This window comes from Chrysemys picta, chromosome 12 (assembly GCF_011386835.1).
Source record: "Chrysemys picta bellii isolate R12L10 chromosome 12, ASM1138683v2, whole genome shotgun sequence".
Taxonomy (NCBI): Eukaryota; Metazoa; Chordata; order Testudines; family Emydidae; genus Chrysemys; species Chrysemys picta.
Window position 1 is genome coordinate 37,549,826 of NC_088802.1, and position 19,678 is coordinate 37,569,503.

Genomic DNA, 19,678 nt, shown 5'->3' on the forward strand with positions numbered 1-19,678 from the left:
GAAAGCTGCCCCCGCCCTGCTTCTTCCCCATGGCCCCCACCCCTGCCCACCCCTGCTCCGTCCCAGCCCCGCATCCACTCCACCCCTTCCCCCCAAGTCCCCTCCCCTGAGCTACGCATCCTGGGGAACTGCAGCGGGGGTCGGGCCCGCCCTGCAATCACCAGGCGGCAGGAAGTGGAGCGACCCGGCCCCAGCCCGCTCTGCCGGTGAGTGCTGGGGGTTGGTTTCCCCCCTGCCCCTCAAGCCTGGGGAGGAGATGGAGCGGTGGGGAAGGGGCATGGGATGGTGAAGAGAAGGGGGCAGGGGGAAAGAGACAGTGGGGACGAAGGGGGTGGGGTGGGGAGGAGATGGGGCAGTGGGGAAGGGGCATGGGATGGGGAAGAGAAGGGGGCGGAGGAAGCGGGGGCAGGGGGGGAAGCTGGAGCCCAGCATGCGGCATCCCCTTGGCAGAAGCTGGGGCTTCCCTGTTAAGCAGGCCCATTGAACCCTCCTCCCCTGCATCTGTACCACCCCGATGAGCCCCCCCCAGACACCCTCCCCACTGAGCCCCAACCACCGGCACCTGGACCCCCACCCAAATGAACCCCACCTCCCCTGCACCTAGACACCCCCTGCTGAGCCCCAAACACCTTCACCTGGATCCCCTGCAGAGTCCCACTGCCCCTGCATTTGAAACCGCCCAATGAGGTCCTGTGCATCCAGATCTCCCACTGAGCCGCCCGCGCCCAGATTGCCCCACAGAGAACTCTCTTACCCCCACCTGGATTCCCCCAAACTAAGTCCCTCTGCACTTGGAAGGGGGGAGGGATAGCTCAGTGGTTTGAGCATTGGCCTGCTAAACCCAGGGTTGTGAGTTCAATCCTTGAGGGGGCCACTTTGGGATCTGGGGCAAAATCAGTACTTGGTCCTGCTAGTGAAGGCAGGGGGCTGGACTCAATGATCTTTCAAGGTCCCTTCCAGTTCTAGGAGATGGGATATCTCCATTTATTATATTATAATTATCCTGCTGCCGGGCTGAGCCTGCTCACCCACACCTGGTGTCAAACATACAGCTAAGGGTAGCATAAAATCCTTCTTTACCCTGTAAAGGGTTAATTCCTCTTTTACCTGTAAAGGGTTAAGAAGCTCAGATAACCTGGGTGGCACCTGACCAAAAGGACCAATAAGGAGAGAAGATACTTTCAAACCTGTGGGGGAAGGTTTTTTGTCTGTGTTTCCTAGAGTCAACAAGGAAACAGGGCAGGGAAAATACATCTCCCTAAGCCATAGAATTTCAGGTTTGGAAGGGACCTCAGGAGGTTATCTAGTCCAACCTGCTGCTCAAAGCAGGACTACTCCCCAGACAGATTTTTGCCCCACATCACTAAATGGTCCCCTCAAGGGTTGAACTCACAACCCTGGTTTAGCAGGCCAATGCTCAAACCACTGAGCTATCCCTCCTCCTGTAAATAAACTAAGCATCTAGTCTTGCAAAAATAGTAAGTAATAGCAAAGAAATGCATTAGATTACCTTTGTTTTATCTTGTGAATTTTCCCTGTGCTAAGAGGGAGGTTTATCCCGGTTTTTGTAACTTTAAAGTTTTGCCTAAAGGGGAAATCCTCTGTGTTTTTTAAGACTTTTGTTATTCTGTAAAGTACTTACCCTCCTAATTTTACAGAGGTGATTCTTTTACATTTTCTTTAATTAAAATTCTTCTAAGAACCCAATTGATTTTTCATTGTTCTTAAGATCCAAGGATTTGGGTCTGTGTTCACCTGTACCAATTGGTGAGGATATTATTCTCAAGCCTTCCCTAGCAAAGGGGGGTGCAGGGCTTGGGGGAATATTTTGGGGGATTAGGACTCCAAGTGGTCCTTTCCCTGATTCTTTGTCTAAATCACTTGGTGGTGGCAGCATTCTGTTCAAGGCAAGGTGGGATTTGTGCCTTGGGGAAGTTTTTAACCTAAGCTGGTAAAAATAAGCGTAGGGGGTCTTTCATGCGGGTCCCCACATCTGTACCCCAGAGTTTGGCGCTGGGCGCACAAAAAGTTAATCTGGCACTGCTCACCCACCCACTCCTGTAATGGATCCCTAACCTCTGGCTGAGTTATGGTTTAATCATGGTTTAAAGACTTCAAGTTACAGAGAATCCACCATTTACACTAGTTTAAACCTGCAAGTGACCTGTGCCCGATGCTGCAGAGGACGGTAAAAAAACCCAGAATTTCTGCCAATCTGACCTGGGGGAAAATTCCTTCCCAACCGCAAATATGGTGAGCAGATAGACCCTGAGCATGTGGGTAAGACTGACCAGCCAGACATCTGGGAAAGAATTCTCTGTAGTAACTCAGAGCCCTCCCCATCTAGTGATGAGGGGCAAACTCTCTTGGGAAGGGGAAATCATTATGGTGTGCAACCTGTTCTTTTCAAGGTTTTAGAGATTTTTTAAAAGGATATTAAGATAATGTAGTGTGAATATAGGTGCGAGTGCTAAGATATAATATGATGCCTTTCGTTGTGGCTTGTAAATATTCTATATTAAACTTATACATAGGGATCATTCATCCATCACCAACATGCAGCCACTTCTTAGGTGAAGCACAGCAGCTGTTTAACAGCTGCAGGCTAAGACAGGAAGGGATGAAGAAATAGGCTCTTAAAATCAACTGCTGTACTCCTTGACGACGGGAGAGGAGCTAAAATTGACCTTCCTGGGTCAAATTTGGGGTACTGTAGACGCAGCGCTGTGCAAATCTATGGTATTGGCCTCCGGGAGCTATCCCAGAGTACTCCAATGTGACCACTCTGGACAGCACTTTCAACTCCGATGCACTAGCCAGGTACACAGGAAAAGCCCCGGGAGCTTTTGAATTTCATTTCCTGTTTGATCAGCCTGGCGAGCTCAGCAGAACAGGTGACCATGCAATCCCAGAATCGCAAACGAGCTCCAGCATGAAGCGAACGGGAGACACTGGATCTGATTGCTGTATGGGGAGAAGAATCTTTGCAGGCAGAACTCCAATCCAGCAGAAGAAATATATATATGCCAAAATCACACAGGGCATGGTGGACAGAGGCTACACCAGGGACACACAGCGGTGCCACGTGAAAATTAAGGAGCTCAAGCAAGCCTACCAAAAGACAAAGGAGGCAAATGGTCGCTCCAGGTCAGAGCCCCAGATATGCCGCTTCTATGATCAGCTGCATGGCATTCTAGGGGGGGACCCTACCACTACCCCACCACTGTCTGTGAACACCTGCAAGGTGGCAGCCTCACGCAACACGGAGGAGGATTTTGTGGATGAGAAAGAGGAGGAGGAGAATGCACAGCAGGCAAGCAGGGAATCCGTTCTCCCCGGCAGCCAGGACCTTTTCATCACCCTGGAGCCAATACTCTCCCAGGGCATATTGTTCCCGGACCCTAAAGGTGGAGAAGGCACCTCTGGTGAGTGCACATTTGTAACTACACTACAAGGGTTAAAAGCAATTGTGTTTAATGTTTGATTTTCCCTGAACAATTGGGATGCATTCGCGGCCAGTATAGCTACTGGAAAAGTCTGTTAACGTGTCTGGGGATGGAGGGGGAATCCTCCAGGGACATCTCCATGAAGCTCTCCTGGAGGTACTCTGAAAGCCTTTGCAGAAGGTTTCTGGGGAGGGCTGCCTTATTTCGTCCTCCACGGTAGGACACTTTACCACACCAAGCCAGTAGCAAGTAGTCGGGAATCATTGCAGCACAAAGCATGGCAGCGAATGGTCCTGGGTTTTGGTCACATTCAGTCTTTATCTTTCTGTGTCAGCCTCAGGAAAGTGAGATCATTCATGGTCACCTGGCTGAAATAGGGGAATTTTTGTAAGGGAACAGTAATCCCCTCTGTTTGGTGATGCCCGGCACATTAGACCCCGGTCATGCTGGGCTGTTTGCGCTTGGCTAAAAGGGATCATCCCAGAGAATAGCCACGCGGGGAAGGAGGGGTGTGCTACACATCCACCCCAAAACCGCAGCCCCTCCTTTTAAATGGCAAACCCAACCGGCATTGCTTGCTATGGGAAAGGAGGGTGCTGCGGTTTGAAACCATTCCCACATGTTATGAACACGGAAGAAGCCAACCCCGGGTAGCCTTTGGCTTACCATGGCTGCCTGGAAACCGAATTTCGTTGCCCAGCCGTGTGTGACATGTCACCATACCGGCAGGCGCTCAATATAAAAAGGCACCCCGTGGAGCTGCAGGAAAGGCAACTAGAGTACAGACCCCCGCTGCGTCCATTGTGTAACCGCCTGCCCTCATCGCCAAGTTCCATATCCTCCTCACCCAGATGCCCAAGAACACGGGGGACGGGGATGGGGGGAGGCTCCAGGCACGCAGCCACTCAACTCCAGGGGATGGCCCAAGCAACAGAAGGCTGTCATTCAAACAGCTTTGATTTGTAGTGTGGCTACAATAAGCAATGTGGCCTTGTCCGTCTCTCCTCCCACCTAAGCTACCTTTCACTAGTTAGCATTGTCAGTGATCTCAAGTTTTTTTTAACAAATAAAAAATGAATGGATTGAGAACAATAGGGACTTTATTTCCTGTGCCAGCTGTGGTCGAAGGGGAGGAGGGGGATTGGTTTACAGGGAAGTACATTCACCAAAGGGGGCGGCTTTGCATCAAGGACAAACACACAACTGTCACACTGTAGCCTGGTCAGTCATTAAACTGTTTTTCAAAGCCTCTCTGATGCACAGTGCGCCTCGATGTGCTCTTCTAATTGCCTTGGTGTTTGGCAGTTCAAAATTGGCCACCAGGCAATTTGCCTCAACCTCCGACCCCGCCATAAACATCTCCTCCTTATTCTCACAGATATTATGGAGCACACAGCAAGCAGCAATAACAATGGGACTATTGCTTTGGCTGAGGTCTAACCTACTCAGCAAAGAGCGCCAGCGCCCTTTTAAACATCCAAAGGCACATTCTACCACCATTCTGCACTTGCTCAGCCTAGTTGAACTGCTCCTTACTGCTGTCCAGGCTGCCTGTATACAGCTTTATGAGCCATGGCATTAAGGGGTAGGCTGGGTCCCCCAGGATAACTATTGGCATTTCAACATCTCCAATGGTAATTTTCTGGTCTGGGAAGAAAGTCCCTTCTTGCAGCTTTTTGAATAGCCCGGAGTTCCAAAAGATGCGAGCGTCATGCACCTTTCCCAACTATCCCACATTGATGTCGGTGAAACGTCCCTTGTGATCCACCAGTGCTTGCAACACCATTGAGAAGTACCCCTTGCGGTTTATGTACTGTTTGGCAAGGTGGTCCACTGCCAAGATAGGGATATGATTTCCGTCTATTGCCCCACCACAGTTAGGGAACCCCATTGCAGCAAAGCCATCCACTATGACCTGCACATTTCCAAGAGTCACTACCCTTGTTAGCGGAAAGTTATTGATTGCCCTGGCTACTTGGATCACAGCAGCCCCCACGGTAGATTTGCCCACTCCAAATTAATTCCTGACTGACCGGTAGCAATCAGGCATTGCAAGCTTCCACAGGGCTATCGCCACTCGCTTCTCAACTGTCAGGGCAGGTCTCATCTTGGTATTCCTGCGCTTCAGGGTGGGGGAAAGCAACTCACAGAGTACCAGGAAAGTGGCCTTCCGCATGCGAAAGTTTTGCAGCCACTGGGAGTCATCCCATACCTGCAACACTATGCGGTCCCACCAGTCTGTGCTTGTTTGCCGGGCCCAGAATCGGCGTTCCACTGTAACAGCATGCCCCAATGCCACCATGATATCCCAATTGCCACATCCCATGCTTTCAGGAACGTCTGTGTCCATGTCCTCCTCACAATCTTCCTCGTGCTGGCGGCTCCTAGCTAGGCTCTGCACATAATGCAGGATAATGCACAAGGTGTTTTACTGATCACAAAAATAGTGTGCAGGTGAGCGGGCTCCATGCTTGCCATACTAATCCATGCAGATGCCAAACCCAGGAAAAAAGGCGCAAAACGATCATTTGCCAGTGCTTTCAAGGAGGGAGGGAAGGAGGGGAGACTGACGACATGTACCCAAAATCACCCACGACAATGTTTTTGCCCCATCAGGCATTGGGAGCTTAACCCAGAATTCCAATGGGCAGTGGGGACTGTGGGATAGTACCCACAGTGCACCACTCCATGAGTCAATGCTAGCCACGGTATTGAGGACACACTCCTCCGACCTAATGCGCTTAGTGGGGACACGCATGATCAACTGTCTAAAATCGCTTACTAAAGATCAACTTCTATAAAATCGACCTAATTTCATAGTGTAGACATGCCCTGAGGCTAGAATCAGAGACAGCAAGGCAGCTCACTCCCTCTTCCATGCAGCCAAAGGTGCAATAAATTATCTCACCAGCTTTTCAATTCTGCAGCTGGCTGCAGAGCAATGGAAGGAAGAATCCTCAAAGATTCTACAAGCAACATACAGAAGACCTAGGATTTGGTTTCAGGGACCAGTGAGTGCCACAGCAAGAAAATGCGATGCATTGTCTATGTCCTTACTCCCCACAGAAAGAGGAAGGTGCATACCCACATCTGCTATGAGCTCTCTTCTAGATTAAGGAAAACAATGTGAAAAGCACAAAAGCAAAGTCTCCATGAAAGCACATGGGGGGTGGGGGGTTGTCTCCTCCGAAACCAAGTGCCATGAGCGCTGAGAACAAGATGGCTGCTGAACTCTGCACACAGAGAGCACTCAGTAATTTGAAGGATGCAGTACACAGGAGACAAAAAGGCATCATTTTTTCCTAACTGCCTATGTTTCAGATTACTTATTGTATGGCACTCAGAATCCTCTGGGTATGAGTGTTTCAAAACCATGATTATGATTATTACAATCCATGAGAACCGCAATCAGAAGAGCAAGTACGAACAACCAAGGGGAAAATATAATGCTGGAAAAAGCTGAGGTCAGTTGCCAATAGGTGAATGACTCATTTTTCACCTCCAGAGACCTCCAGAGCATCACCCCAAACCTCCAGTGACTAGCCTATTCTACTCATAGCCTATTCCAGCTCGTGCATTCAGTTCACCATTGGGAGGTGAAGAGGGGGCAGCCAGGATTTCTATCTTCAAATCTGAACCATTCCCAGGGGATTGTGCAGTCCCCACCCACTCTCATCCATTAAGGCAGATGACAGAGATATTTGGCTAAGGCTTGTGCTGGAAGGAATTCCCATTTCTTGCCAGCTGTGTTAGCTTTAGTGCCTGCCAGATACATGGTTGTTTAATTAGGAAAAAAAGAAGCCCTGAATAACATAGGCAGTTCTGTCTCATTTCTCAGCAGTGGGGTTCTCCAGAGGCTCCTGCCGGAGGGTTTGCCCGTATACTCCATGACCTTTACACAGGATAAAGCAGAAGCTAAGTACAAACAGAGTGGGCATGTTTGTGAAAGCTCAGGTGTGATCTCCATTCATTACTCTCCTCACCTATTGTAGATACATAGGGACAGATCCTTTCTACCGGGATAAATTGCTGTAGCTCCATTGGCTTCACCAGTCTCTGGCCCATGTGGTACAGATGCCCAGGAGCCATTTGATAAAGACAAGAAGAAATATTTTTGTGATTATTTGTTCCTGGATCAAGCAGCATGAGAGAGAAGTTCTGAATCCCTCCTAAAGAAACCAGCAGGCTCTTTCTCCTTTGCACTATCCCTGCTGCCCCATAAAGGGCTGCTGACGGCTCTCACAATTATTATTTGTTCTGGCTCACCAGGCCTGGCAATTGCTATTAGCCAATATCTACAGATAGAATGCAAGAAGGAATCAATAATATCACTATAACACACTCGGCAAGTGTGTCCTTGTCCAGCTCCAGTGCCTAGGCCACGTGGATAGTTGACGTGTCTGCTCCTGCCTTTAAGCTAAGGGATCTGGTTCTTTAGTAGAGCTGGGCGACACACAGAATTTCACTTCCACAGGAAATCTTGACATTTTGAAATTTCTATTTGCCTCAAACTGGAACAAAATAAAAATCAACATTTCCTGATGAATGCGATTTCCAAACCAAGTGAATTTCAGAAATCGCTGAATGACTTTAGCAAAATGTTTCATTTCAGTGAGGCCAAAGCACTTTGTATATTATATTTATTATATTATAAGCATGTCATATAAAAGTCAAAGTGATAAAATCTAAACAATGTCAAACCAAAGTGCTTCGACTGTATCAAAACAAAATGTTTCAATAATTGTTCATTGAAAATGTTGATGAAATCAGTATGTTCCTGTGAAATGTTTCAATTTCATCCAATCAGCATTTTGCTAAAGAAAACTGTCCCACTGGAAAATTTCTGACCAGCTCTGTTCTTTGACTCAGGTAGGGGAGGTTCATGTTTTAGCTCCAGAGATTGAGTTCAGTCTCCTGATGACCCAGCCAGAGGTGTCATAAGAACACCATAAAAAGATACATGAACATTATCCATTTGCAGATGGCATTTGTCCCTAAGATGGATAGTGTTGAAGGTCCACAAACAGGCTGCACAACCTTCATACTTGAAATGTTTGGATGGAAACTCTGCCAACTCCATCCTCTACATCCATAAACGTTTCCACAAATACCTTGTGCTAGGGAAAAGGAAAACTTTCCCATGCAAAGCAAACCAAATGGTGCAAAGGGTACGATCAACGAAAACTTCCCTTACACATGGTCTGATATTCCCCAAGCACAAAATGGACTAATACCCCATTCATTTAGTACATAGCAGATGGTCATCCAGGTTTGGCTCATCCTGTATTTCACTCCACCGCTCATCTGTGAGTTCATTCTATCTACTCTCTCCTCTCTGTGAAATGACTCTTTCTAAAATTCTCATTACATATGTACTCTCTTAACATCTAGTCCCCCTCATTCTCGTCTATCCAACAATCTGAAATAGGTCAGTGACCTTAACTCTAGGGGCCCCATGGGAGTTTTGCTATTAACTTTATTGGGAGTAGGGCAAAGAGCTAAAGAGTGCTTCTAGAATATGCAGCCTGAGTTTCTCCAGACAATCAACAGAAGATTCCAGGGCACCTGCCCATTCAGTTTCACAACTCTCCGTTAGGCAGGTGCAGTGTCCAGGAGGGGAAGGCGATGGGAGAGAGATGGGATCTGTAGAACACAAGGGGAAAATCTATACACAAACCTCCTGCTTGTGCTTCATTTCAGAATATGTTACCCCTTGTTTGCAAATGAGAAAGCCATATCCCTGGTCAGCTCCTCCACACCATGTTGCCCAGTCCACGCACACATTTGGGAAGGGGGAGGACATGTCCAGCACACAGGCCCTCCTAAGTGCCCTACCCCTCTTTATAGATATCTTTCAAGAGGATTTTAATTCTGATTTAGCTGCCACTTGGGATTTCATTTACAGTTCTTACCTAACAGCAGGTGTGGTGTGAAACCTGGAATGAGCATTGCGGCATGCTCCACGCTCAGCCCTGAACCTTGCAACTGTCCACAAGTTCCTATCATTTCCACTGGAAACTCAGGCTCTCAAATAGCCCACAGAGCTCTGGCTAATATATAATAGCCCTTCACACTTACTGCAGAGGGAAAGTTCGGTGTACTTTACAAACCTGGATTAATTAACCCTTGCAACTCCCCTCTGAGGCAGATGAGTATGGCAACACTCATTTTACTGATGGGTAAGCTGAGGTACAGCACGCAAGTGACTTGCTTGAGAGTATACAACAAGTCAATGGCAGAGCCAGGAATAGAAGCTGGGAATCCCAGTCGCCAGCTCTAACTATTAGACCATGCTTCTTCCCTTCAACCCGTGAACACAGCCCAGCACTCACATGCAACGCTCTTTTTAAAACACCATATTGCTTTACTTTTTCCCCTATGTACTTTTCATATGTTTTGGTTCACATGCCAGAGCAAAAGAACGGGTTCAGGAGTAGTTGGTCAACATAATCATGAAAATCCTTCATGCTTGCAGCCTCGTGAAGATACATTTATTCCTCGTCTTCATTCGTACCACTAGGTGTCAGCATAGCAACACATTTGGCATTATGTAGTATTGCCTGCCATGCAAAGTTTGGAGGTGGAAGTTTCCTGTCTCCTACCTGTGGTAAGTTACAGTCACAGGGAGGATGCCATTGTAGTTTTCTCCTCCTCCCACTGTACACTAGCATAGTCTCATGCATGCATGTGTTGTACGTTCATGCCTGATAGCCTCCAGGTGTCACCTCTGTGACAGCACAGCCCCAGAGGAGGTGGAGATCTTTGGAGGGTGTATGGAAAACTGAACTAAACTCAAGCACTCAGCCCCATGCTGGATGATGATAGACCCACTCCTAGAGCTCCGTTTATCCAGTGATCTCAGTGTGCTTTACACGGGGGGGAATGGTTTTACGGATGGGGAAACAGGGAAAGTGACTTGTCCAAGGCCACGTAGCAATCAGTAACTGTCAGGAAGGGAATCCATCTCTGCTTTAGCCAGTAGGCCCCACTGCTTCTCATCAGCCAGATCCTCAGCTGGTGTAAATCATCACAGCTCCACTGAAATCAATGGCACTATGCCCACTAGCACCAGGGGAGGCTCTGGCCCAGTCTGTGTCGGAATGTTCTGTAACTTGAGTTTGAGACCCTCATGGAGCCAAGATCACGACCTTTTCCCAGGTCAACTCCTTTGCAGGGCATTCCTTTGAAAGGCTCACGTTTTAACTCATGACTGGCAGAGCTAGGGGGTTGCAGCCAGCGCTGGGCACAATATTTGCATCAGATTAAGCCATGGTTTGAGATTTAGTATGTGCCCAGACTGGGTCACACAGCCAGATCTTCAAACAACACTCCCTCCAGCTGGCCTCTCTCCTAGGCCTCATGTGCTCTCCCATATCTCACATCCCTTCAGGAAGGAGCCAGGGCTCACTACAGTGGAGGGGGGAGAGATGTTTGTCAAACTGGTTTGCAAAAATTAGGTCACTTCTGATCCATGTGAAGCCAACTGCACTGCAAGATGCAATTAATTCACAATACCCACTGCAAACCAAGCCCTGCAATGTTTCCACAACCCTGGCATTAACCTCTCACATTAACACACACACACACACAGTTCTCTTAGGACATGTTTGTCTTCAAAGTAGCCACCCCACCCTTCCCAAAAATCACATCCCACTGCCAATATAAACCGGTCTGTTCCTTTCTCAGCTCCCGCAGGCGTCTGAGGAGGCTACACTGTATTTGAAACAAGGCAATGGGTGGAGTGAGCTTTTAACCTTCATTTTGACTGGAAACTGATGATGTAGCTCCTCCCATTACAATGCCCTGTACTAGCTACGCTGGTTTCATTGCTCAAAGAGGCACTTCTCCTTGGGTGGAGCTTGTCCTGTCTCCACTGAAGGTCTCACGAGACCCCAAATCTGGCCCGGTTCTCCCACTGCCTTGGCAGTGCCACCATCCTCGTGCCCACCTGATGTTACAAGTGTCACCTAGACAGGGAGCTAACAAATTGGAGCATCTAGTGTCACCTGCCGTGCTGCTGGAAGGGAAAAGGGCTCAGATGCAGCCAGCAGAGTGGGGAGATCACTGCAAAGTTCATAGCAAATGCTTTTCCAGATGTGAAAATACAGCTAACCCACTGCCTGTGAGACCCGCATTAGGAGGCTGTGGGTCATTGTTCCTTCTAGTGACTGCATCATATGAAAGGACAAGAGCCTACTAGGGCCAACCAGAGTGAATTAAGCGAAACCAAATTAAGGCCACTTTAATTCTAACTGAGAGCATCCGCATAGGGGTTTAACGCTGTTTAACTAATCTACTTTAAGAGTTAACTTGCATTAACTTTCCTGAGGATCCCCATGTAGATAAGCCCTGGGGTATGTCTACACAGCAGCTGGGAGCAAGCCTGCAGGCCAGGTAGACAGCCTCACATTAGCAAGGCTCCAGCTAGTGCACTAATAAAAACAGCAGTGTGGATGTGGCAGCTCGGGCTCTCAAGCCCACCCAATCCCCTGGGTCTGAGTTCAGGTGACTAACCCGAACCTCTGCCAGAGCCACAGCATCTGCCCAGTGTGCTAGCTTGAGCCCTGCTAGTGCAAGTCTGTCTACCCAGGCTGGGAGGCTCGCCCCCAGCTGCAGTGTAGACACATCCTTAGTGTCTTCTTTAACAGCTCGGAGTGATGTGTTGGGTGCCAGCGATCACTAGGTGCCACTACAAGGACAAGAAAGGGACAGAAAGGAAACACTTTTGGGCAAGTTTGACCTGGCAGTTTCCATTGTTCTAGTAAAATTCTCAGCTAGGGAACCGGATGCTGATCAATTTGCAGTTGCACACAAGCACATTAGACAGCAGAGGGCAGCAGGAAACTGCATGGAGGAAACACAAAGCAAAGTTTCTCTTTGTAGCAGGGAGGCCTTCCTTACAGCATGGCAGATGCTGTGTGTGTACACAAAAGTTGTGCTGTTTTAACTATACCAATAGAGCTGAAGCAGTACAGCCTCCCTCCTGGGGGCACAGCGATACCATAGAAAGGTGCTGATAGCAGGACAGCTTATTCCTGTGGAGGAAAAGGCATAAACTCTCCCAGCATAAAGCACCTTTATACCAGTATAATTGTGCCCACGTTAGGGGCTGTTCCAGTATAACTAATATTGGTAAAAAAAAAAATTACACTCCTAACCAACAGTTTTACACTCCTAACCCACTGAGCACAGAGCAGGCCTAAGACTTCAAAGGGGTGTGCTCCTGTGTCAAGGTGTTACCCTGCCCGCACCTCCACCTTTCAGATGTATAGCCAAGGCCCCCCTGCTCAATGAAGGCCCCTTTCTACCAGAGCAGGAGTGGGCATCATGATGTCCTGGGAAAATTCCAATTCTGTCTCCCTGAAACTGCTACCTTGCAGTTTCAATCGGATCTCTGTAGGGCCAGATCCTCTGCTGGTGTAACTGACGTGGCTCCATTGAAATCAATAAAGTTACACCAATTTGCACCAGTGGAGGATCTGGCCCATTGGGTGTAGTATCACTGTTAAACAGCAGCTATGTTTCAAAATCCAAAGGTGGCTGCTCTGGGCCCTGTGTGTCAGTTTGCACAGGCTGGTGAATGCTTTGAGATCTCTGGCGCTGGAGAGAGTAAAGGTCTGTCACTTTGGCCTTGGCTACACCGGCAATTCACAGCACTGCACTTGCTGTGCTCAGGGGTGTGAAAAAAACACACACACACCCCCGAGCGCAGCGAGTGCAGCGCTGTAAAGTGCCAGTGTAATCAGCGCCTGCAGCGCTGCACGCTCGGAGAGGTGGAGTACTTGCAGCGCTGCGAGAGAGCTCTACAGGCGCGACTACACTCGCGCTTCACAGCGCTGCCGCGGCAGCACTGTGAATCCGCGAGTGTAGCCAAGGCCTGTGACAGATGTTCCTTTCAGTAAGAGGCCTAACAAATACTTGTGCACGGTACGAGATACCAGCCACCATTTCAGAGATGGGCCACCAGAACATCTCCTCCATCCCTGCCCCCCCAGCCTCTCCCCTTGCACTCCAAATCACCCCCAGTCTGGAACTAGTGGCCAAAAACTCCTATTCCCTCCTGACTAATCCCTTTAAGAGTGATGGTTTCTGAAGTGCATCATAACCGATACTTCTCCCAGGCAAGGGGTTTCTTCTTTCCCAGGCTCTTGGATTTCAGGCTCCCTTTCTATCCAATCCAAGGTGTCTCCTCCACACACTGACCCTCCAGGATGCAGTTCAAAGCCTCAAAACAGGATAAGCAGGAAAAGCTGCCCCGGCTCTCCCTCCGTTGACATAGTTTCGGTCTAGTTCTTGGTGTCAAAGAAGGTATTCACCTCGCCAGCAATTTACAGGCCCCATGTGCTGGCTGCTGCAGCTGCTGAGGGGCCCCGGGAGGGAACGAGAGGAAGGAAAGCCTCTGAGATGTTCAGGTGTGGCCTCCATGGCAAACAACCCTTTTCTGTTATTCTGGAGACTGAGACCAGCTTACATCCCTGCGTCCAATGGTAAATCACTGCCAGGCTAGGTTAGAGGGCACCATCCCTCTCCCTGGGAGAAAGGAGCTATCTAAAGGCAAATTCCATGTTTCAATTGATTTTGGTATTGTTGCAGCTGACTGCCAAGGTAACAGCAAGCAAACACCAGGGGATTCAGGGGGAGAAACAGAAATATCTCCTGGGATTTAGGGCCAGGATATAATGACTCAGACCAGCCGGCACATCAGTGCTTAGGAAAGCAAGCAGCCCTGTCATGCTCAGCTTCACCTACAAAGGCCCCCAGCATTGTTCCTTGGACCAGGCCCTCTCTGTAAGGCAAGATGTATAAGCCAGAGGCCTGCATTGCTACACTGGCACACTCCCAGTCCAAGTGCTGAGTGAGCACTGGAGCCATGAGAGCATCCCCATTTTAAATGGCCTGTCAGGAGGGGATCTGACCTGATGGTCTCTAGGGTAGCGTTGCCAACCCTCCAGGATTGTCCTGGAGTCTCCAAGAATTAAAGATTATGTCGTGTGATGAAATCTCCAAGCATTCATCCAACCAAAGTTGGCAACCCTACTCAGGTTGGGGGAGGGGGCCCTCTGGGATTCAGGACCCCCAGTTCCTTGTTCCTTCAGGGTGCTGTGGCAGCAGAGGCCTCATCTTGTAGGTGATGGGTCCCTCCAGCAGACTTGAGAGCAGACCATCTGCAGCTAGACCAATGTGAGGTTTAAGGAAGGAGTGTAGAATATGTATTGAGGATGCTGGGAACCTTGAGAGGGGGATGGGTAATGGAGCCCCACGTGGGGGGGGGGGGAATGATCTGCAAGAGGACACTCCCTTAGATGGTCTCTAACCTTCTGTTTGGGCTGCTGTGTGCTACTGAAATCCTATGAGGGCATCACTGGAAGATTGGAACTTAGCTGGTACTTCCTGAGCTCTGCCCAAGTCCTTCTCCACATGGATCCCATTATGCCCCTCCCCCACTGCTGAACCCAGGCCTATTCTATGCCCCCTCCTCTGCTTTGGACAGCGTGCCTGTCGTTGGTATCGCTCCTCAAAGCCCTACCCAATTTCACCATCTTTCCCATCTGGTAGCCTAGCTCCCGGAGCACCCCACACTCGAGCAGTCACCTCAACTTTCCTCTCAGCCACCACCCAGCATGCCCCAGGAAAAGTGGTCCAGCACATTCAAACAGCCAAGCTATGGCAGACCTTGTAGGGCGGGGCAGGGCGAAATGAGCATGCACGAAGAATGCCCCGCTGCCAGCTCTCTCCTATGGGTGGGGGAAAGAGCGGCTGGGTCAAGCAGGTGATGAGGCTAGGTGTGCTGAGGAACTGGACGCTGAGCCGCAGCCAAGAGCCAAGCCTGGGTGCCAAAACCCCAGAAAGCTGGATGCAAGCAGAGGAGCACTGAGAAAGGGCTGGAGGAAATGCGAGGACTGTGTGCCAGAGAGTCCTGAATGCCAAGGCTGAACACTGCAGCACCTAGCTGGGATGCCAGGTGATCTGTGACATAGGTCTCTGGAGCACTGGAAAGCTCCATATATGACTCCAGTACTGTTCATACTAATCATATCACCTAGAAGGGACACTGAGCTGCACCCACCAGTTGCACTGTGGAGGTGCCATTCCAGACTACCCCACCAATGGCAGCAGAAGGAGCTGTATCAGACAGCCTCGGCCACACCAATGGCAGCGAAGCAGATAAGATGTAATTCACTAGTACTGAGAATATGGAGATAAACTGGAGTAGGACAGTGAGAACAGCCCCATGTTGCTTCTCCCAACAGATTGTGTCTGTGCTTTGATTTGGAAACCTGTTTCTATCCTTTCCCCCCCTCCCCCCACCTCTTGCCCCCAAACCAGGTCTGTCACCACCCAGGAGAATGATGATTTCAGACATCTCTTCATTACTGTCAGCAGTAACAGTCTATTAACCTCCTGCAGCCCCACCCAGGCCTCAGGCCAAGAGGTGGGAGAGCAAGTTATCCCCAGATGAAAGGAGATTATTTCACACTGAACAGGTTGGGGCTGCCCTGTGTATGTCCCTGAGGCATTGACTTGCTGGAATGTGTGGGGCAGTGTCCTCCCCAAACACCTGTAGAAGGAACACAGGGGGAGGGGAGCTGGTGTTTACACTCATTTGGATTTTGCAAGAACTACGTGACAAGTGGTTGAACTGCAACTGGGTGTGAGGGAAGCTATGAGGGGAGTGGCACTGACCATACCAAGCCATTCCTACGGACTCATTGAGGGCGTCCCAAATAGCTCAGCTCCCAGCATTATAGCTTCACTGTGAATTTTGTGCTGGTGAAAGGTGCCAGCATGATGGATCTGGAGCCCCTGTTTATCCCTCAGAACAGGGACAGTAAGGGCCGGCATCCCCACTACCTTCACATTGCCCTATTAATTAAAGGGGGACTGAGACCACCAGCCCCTCTGACTGTGTCATTGAACACTGTAACAACCCCCACTTGCTGCCAGTCGGAGCCAACCCCTGGAGCTGAGACCTAGAGGTGATGAACTGTCTCCTAGTACCTGTCCCACCCACTCACCTTTTGAAAAGGAAACCAGCTACAGTACACAGTAGTTACCCCCCACCACCACCACCGCTGAATCCCAACCAGTCTCCTTGAACTCACTTAACTCTACTGTTCAGCCTGACCTCTAAAGACCAGCGCCAGTCCCTCCCTAATACACTCAGCACGAGATCCCATCCTGCTGTCACTTACACAAGGCATCTTCAGTCTTAGCCACAAGGACCCAGCTTGTGCTAATTAGAGATGGGCGCTCTGCAGGGCACGTGACCCAGCACAGCTGCTGAGCAGAATGGCTCGAGAAGTGCCTTTGAAGAGCTTCAATCTAAGTACTAATTTTTGGCTCCCCACAGACTAAACCACAGAAAAGATTTTCTCTAACGACCTCGTCTGGCAGGATTCTCACTCTTGGTTCTTAGCTTTCTAGCCCACAACAGGGAAACTCCCTGAGTGCTAAGATTTTAATTCCTGAGGGCAGATGTAGTGTGGAATAGGGTGCAAGTTAGGCTCCTTACTGCTGAGGCTGGTGCATGCCACACCCTACCTGTCTACCAGGTACAAATTCCACCCTCTCAATGTTCTAGTCGGCTCCTTCTTGGCTGCGGGGGGCAAAAGTCCGGATCTCCCATGACTTTAGCCCTAGCAGCTCTTCCCCACTTCTCATTTCTGTGTCCTCACTCCATTAAGTGGCTCTGTCGGTGCTCAAAGTGTGAGGCCCTTGCCTCAGTTCAGGGGCGCATTTTTTCTTTGGTGCCCTGGGTTGCCCCTTAAGTGCTTCAATGCTCAGCCTTGGCATTCTGGCATATCACCCTGGTGTTTTCTCCCCATACTTTGTGCCCTCTTGGTGCTCCTATGCTCAAGTCCAGCTTTCTGGTCATGCCCACACCTCGTCATGTCATCCACTTAGGAGTGAGCTCAAAAAAAAGTGGAGACTCCCTCTGCTTCCTCCTCAACGCACCCCAACTCGAGGCCAGCTCCACTGGTGCAGACAGCCTCCCTCTGCAGGGTGCAGCAGGACAACACCATGATCTTTACCAACCTGTGGCCTCCTTTTAGCAGCAGGGTGCCAAGAAGGAATTCACTAGCTGGCTGTGCTGTTCTGTCGGTCATAAAGTGACATTCGCAATGGCTAGTTTCTGATTCCCATGGGAACGTGTCCTCATTTTGTTTATCTTGAATGCAATAAAATGAAATTAAATTTAAACAAAAAAAGATGGGGCATTAACAGTAGAGTAAACACACCTATCTCCTGGTTCTCATCACTGTCTGCCGCTAAGCAGCTCACCTACCAAACTGGTCATTTCAGTGGGATTAAACTCACACTCCACCCCAAACAAGAACTGAAACCAAAACATAGTGCTGAAGACGTTAAACAAAATCCATTCACTCATTTCACAGTAGCTAGGGGCAGGCATTACCTTGAGACCTGGCTGGCTGATTTCCTTGTTCTGCCACAGACTTCCTGTGTGACCCCAGGCAAGACACTTGCTCTGTGTGCCTCAGTTCCCCAGCTGTACAATGGGGAGAACAGCACTGCCCTACTTCACATTAAAGTGTCAGGTGCTCAGCTACTACAGGAATGGGAGCCCCGTAAGTACTTAAGCTAGAGCTGCTAAAGGGGCCAGGAAAGGCTATTTTCATGGTATTAGCCTGCCAGACTAAGGCTGCCTGCACTTTGCACTGGAGGCGTCAATTCCAGCTGGAGCAAACATTCCCACACTAGCAATGATCAAGTCAGCGCACTAAAAATAGAGCCTAGCTGCAGCAGGGTGAGCAGCAGGAGGGGCTAGCCGGCCCCAGGACATACACATTCGAGCCCTGGTTTTACAGGAAGGGGATCTGGTTTTGCTGGATTAAAAGCCCCCCATGTCAGATGGGGCAGGGGTGGGGAGAGATACTGAATCTGGTGTTCACACGGACCCATGCCTAATCTGAGCCTCTGGGCTCTTATCTGAGCCAAACCTCAGCTGGTTTACAGGGTAACCTGTCACTCCCAGCTGCTGTCCGAGAAGGGCAGCTGGGGATTATTATTGCAGAGACGGAGAGAGAGGTTTTTAAAGGCAATTTATTTTAAAAAGTTTTATTGAAACCCTAGTAAATGGACCTGGTGTTCAGCTGAAAGGCTTTGTAAAAATACCCTTTAGCGTGATCTATTCTCACCACCCCACTGTGCCGGGGGTTAAAGATTAACAGAGTCGCTTTATTACAGCTACTGAAGAGCCCAGAATGGCAAATACTGTAAACATGCCCTGTGCTACACATTTGTAACCCACAGTGGCTCCCAAGGGGTTTGTATTCGCCAGCCCCTCAGCGCTGCTCACCTGCAACCGGCCTGGTGAGAGGGAGAGTTCTGGGAGAACGTTTTATATATTTGGGGAGGGGGAGAGGGGGAAAAAAAAGGTAGCGGAGCTCCTTTGAAAGGCTCAGGCCACTATTCTTGAGTTGCTTTTCCAGCCACTGACCAGCTCCAAGGACAATGCCTTGGTTTTAATTAGAACATGGTAGTACAGTATTTCTGCTTGGTGGACGTATTGTATTTCAATAGCAGGAATAGAGGCCGGTTTATCTCATAGCACGTTGGCTCTTGCATGGCATATTGTAGGTAACTTGCTTGACTGAACTGCAGAAACGGTTGGTCTGTGAGTCTCAAGTGGGCTAAGAGTCAAGATGGTGTAACCCACATACTTATTCTAGAGCACTGGTGTTCAAGCTATGGGACGTGCCCCGGGGGGCGGGGACAATAACATGGAGGGGGGGCAGGGAGGGAGGCACAAGGTGAAGCTGGCCAGGTATCTGGGCCAGGACAGAGCAGGGCGTTCTCTTTATTTTGGCCAGAAAAAGCTTTTTGACCAAATGGAAATATTCAAGAAAAGTTTCCAGGTTTGTTTGTTTGTTTGTTTTTTCCTGCTTTACATTGGAAAAAAGGCTAAAATAAAAAGGGGAAGAGGAGGGCTAGCAACCAAAAGTCAAAATGTTCAGCTGATTTTTCATTTAAATCCAAATCTTTAAAAGAATCACAATTTTTATGTTTTTGTCAATTTTTCACAGGGGGGAGCAGGGGAGAGAAAACCCTTTTCCAGCCAGCTCTATGCCCCTGAAACATCCTTCCCAGCAGGTGAAATGAAGGGAGAGGGCAGGCGTGGAATGGCTGGTGCCTGCCCTGAGGGAAGGAAAGTGTTCAAAAGGCAGAATACTGCTGGCACAGCAGAACCTGAAGAGCCAGTAAACCCTTCT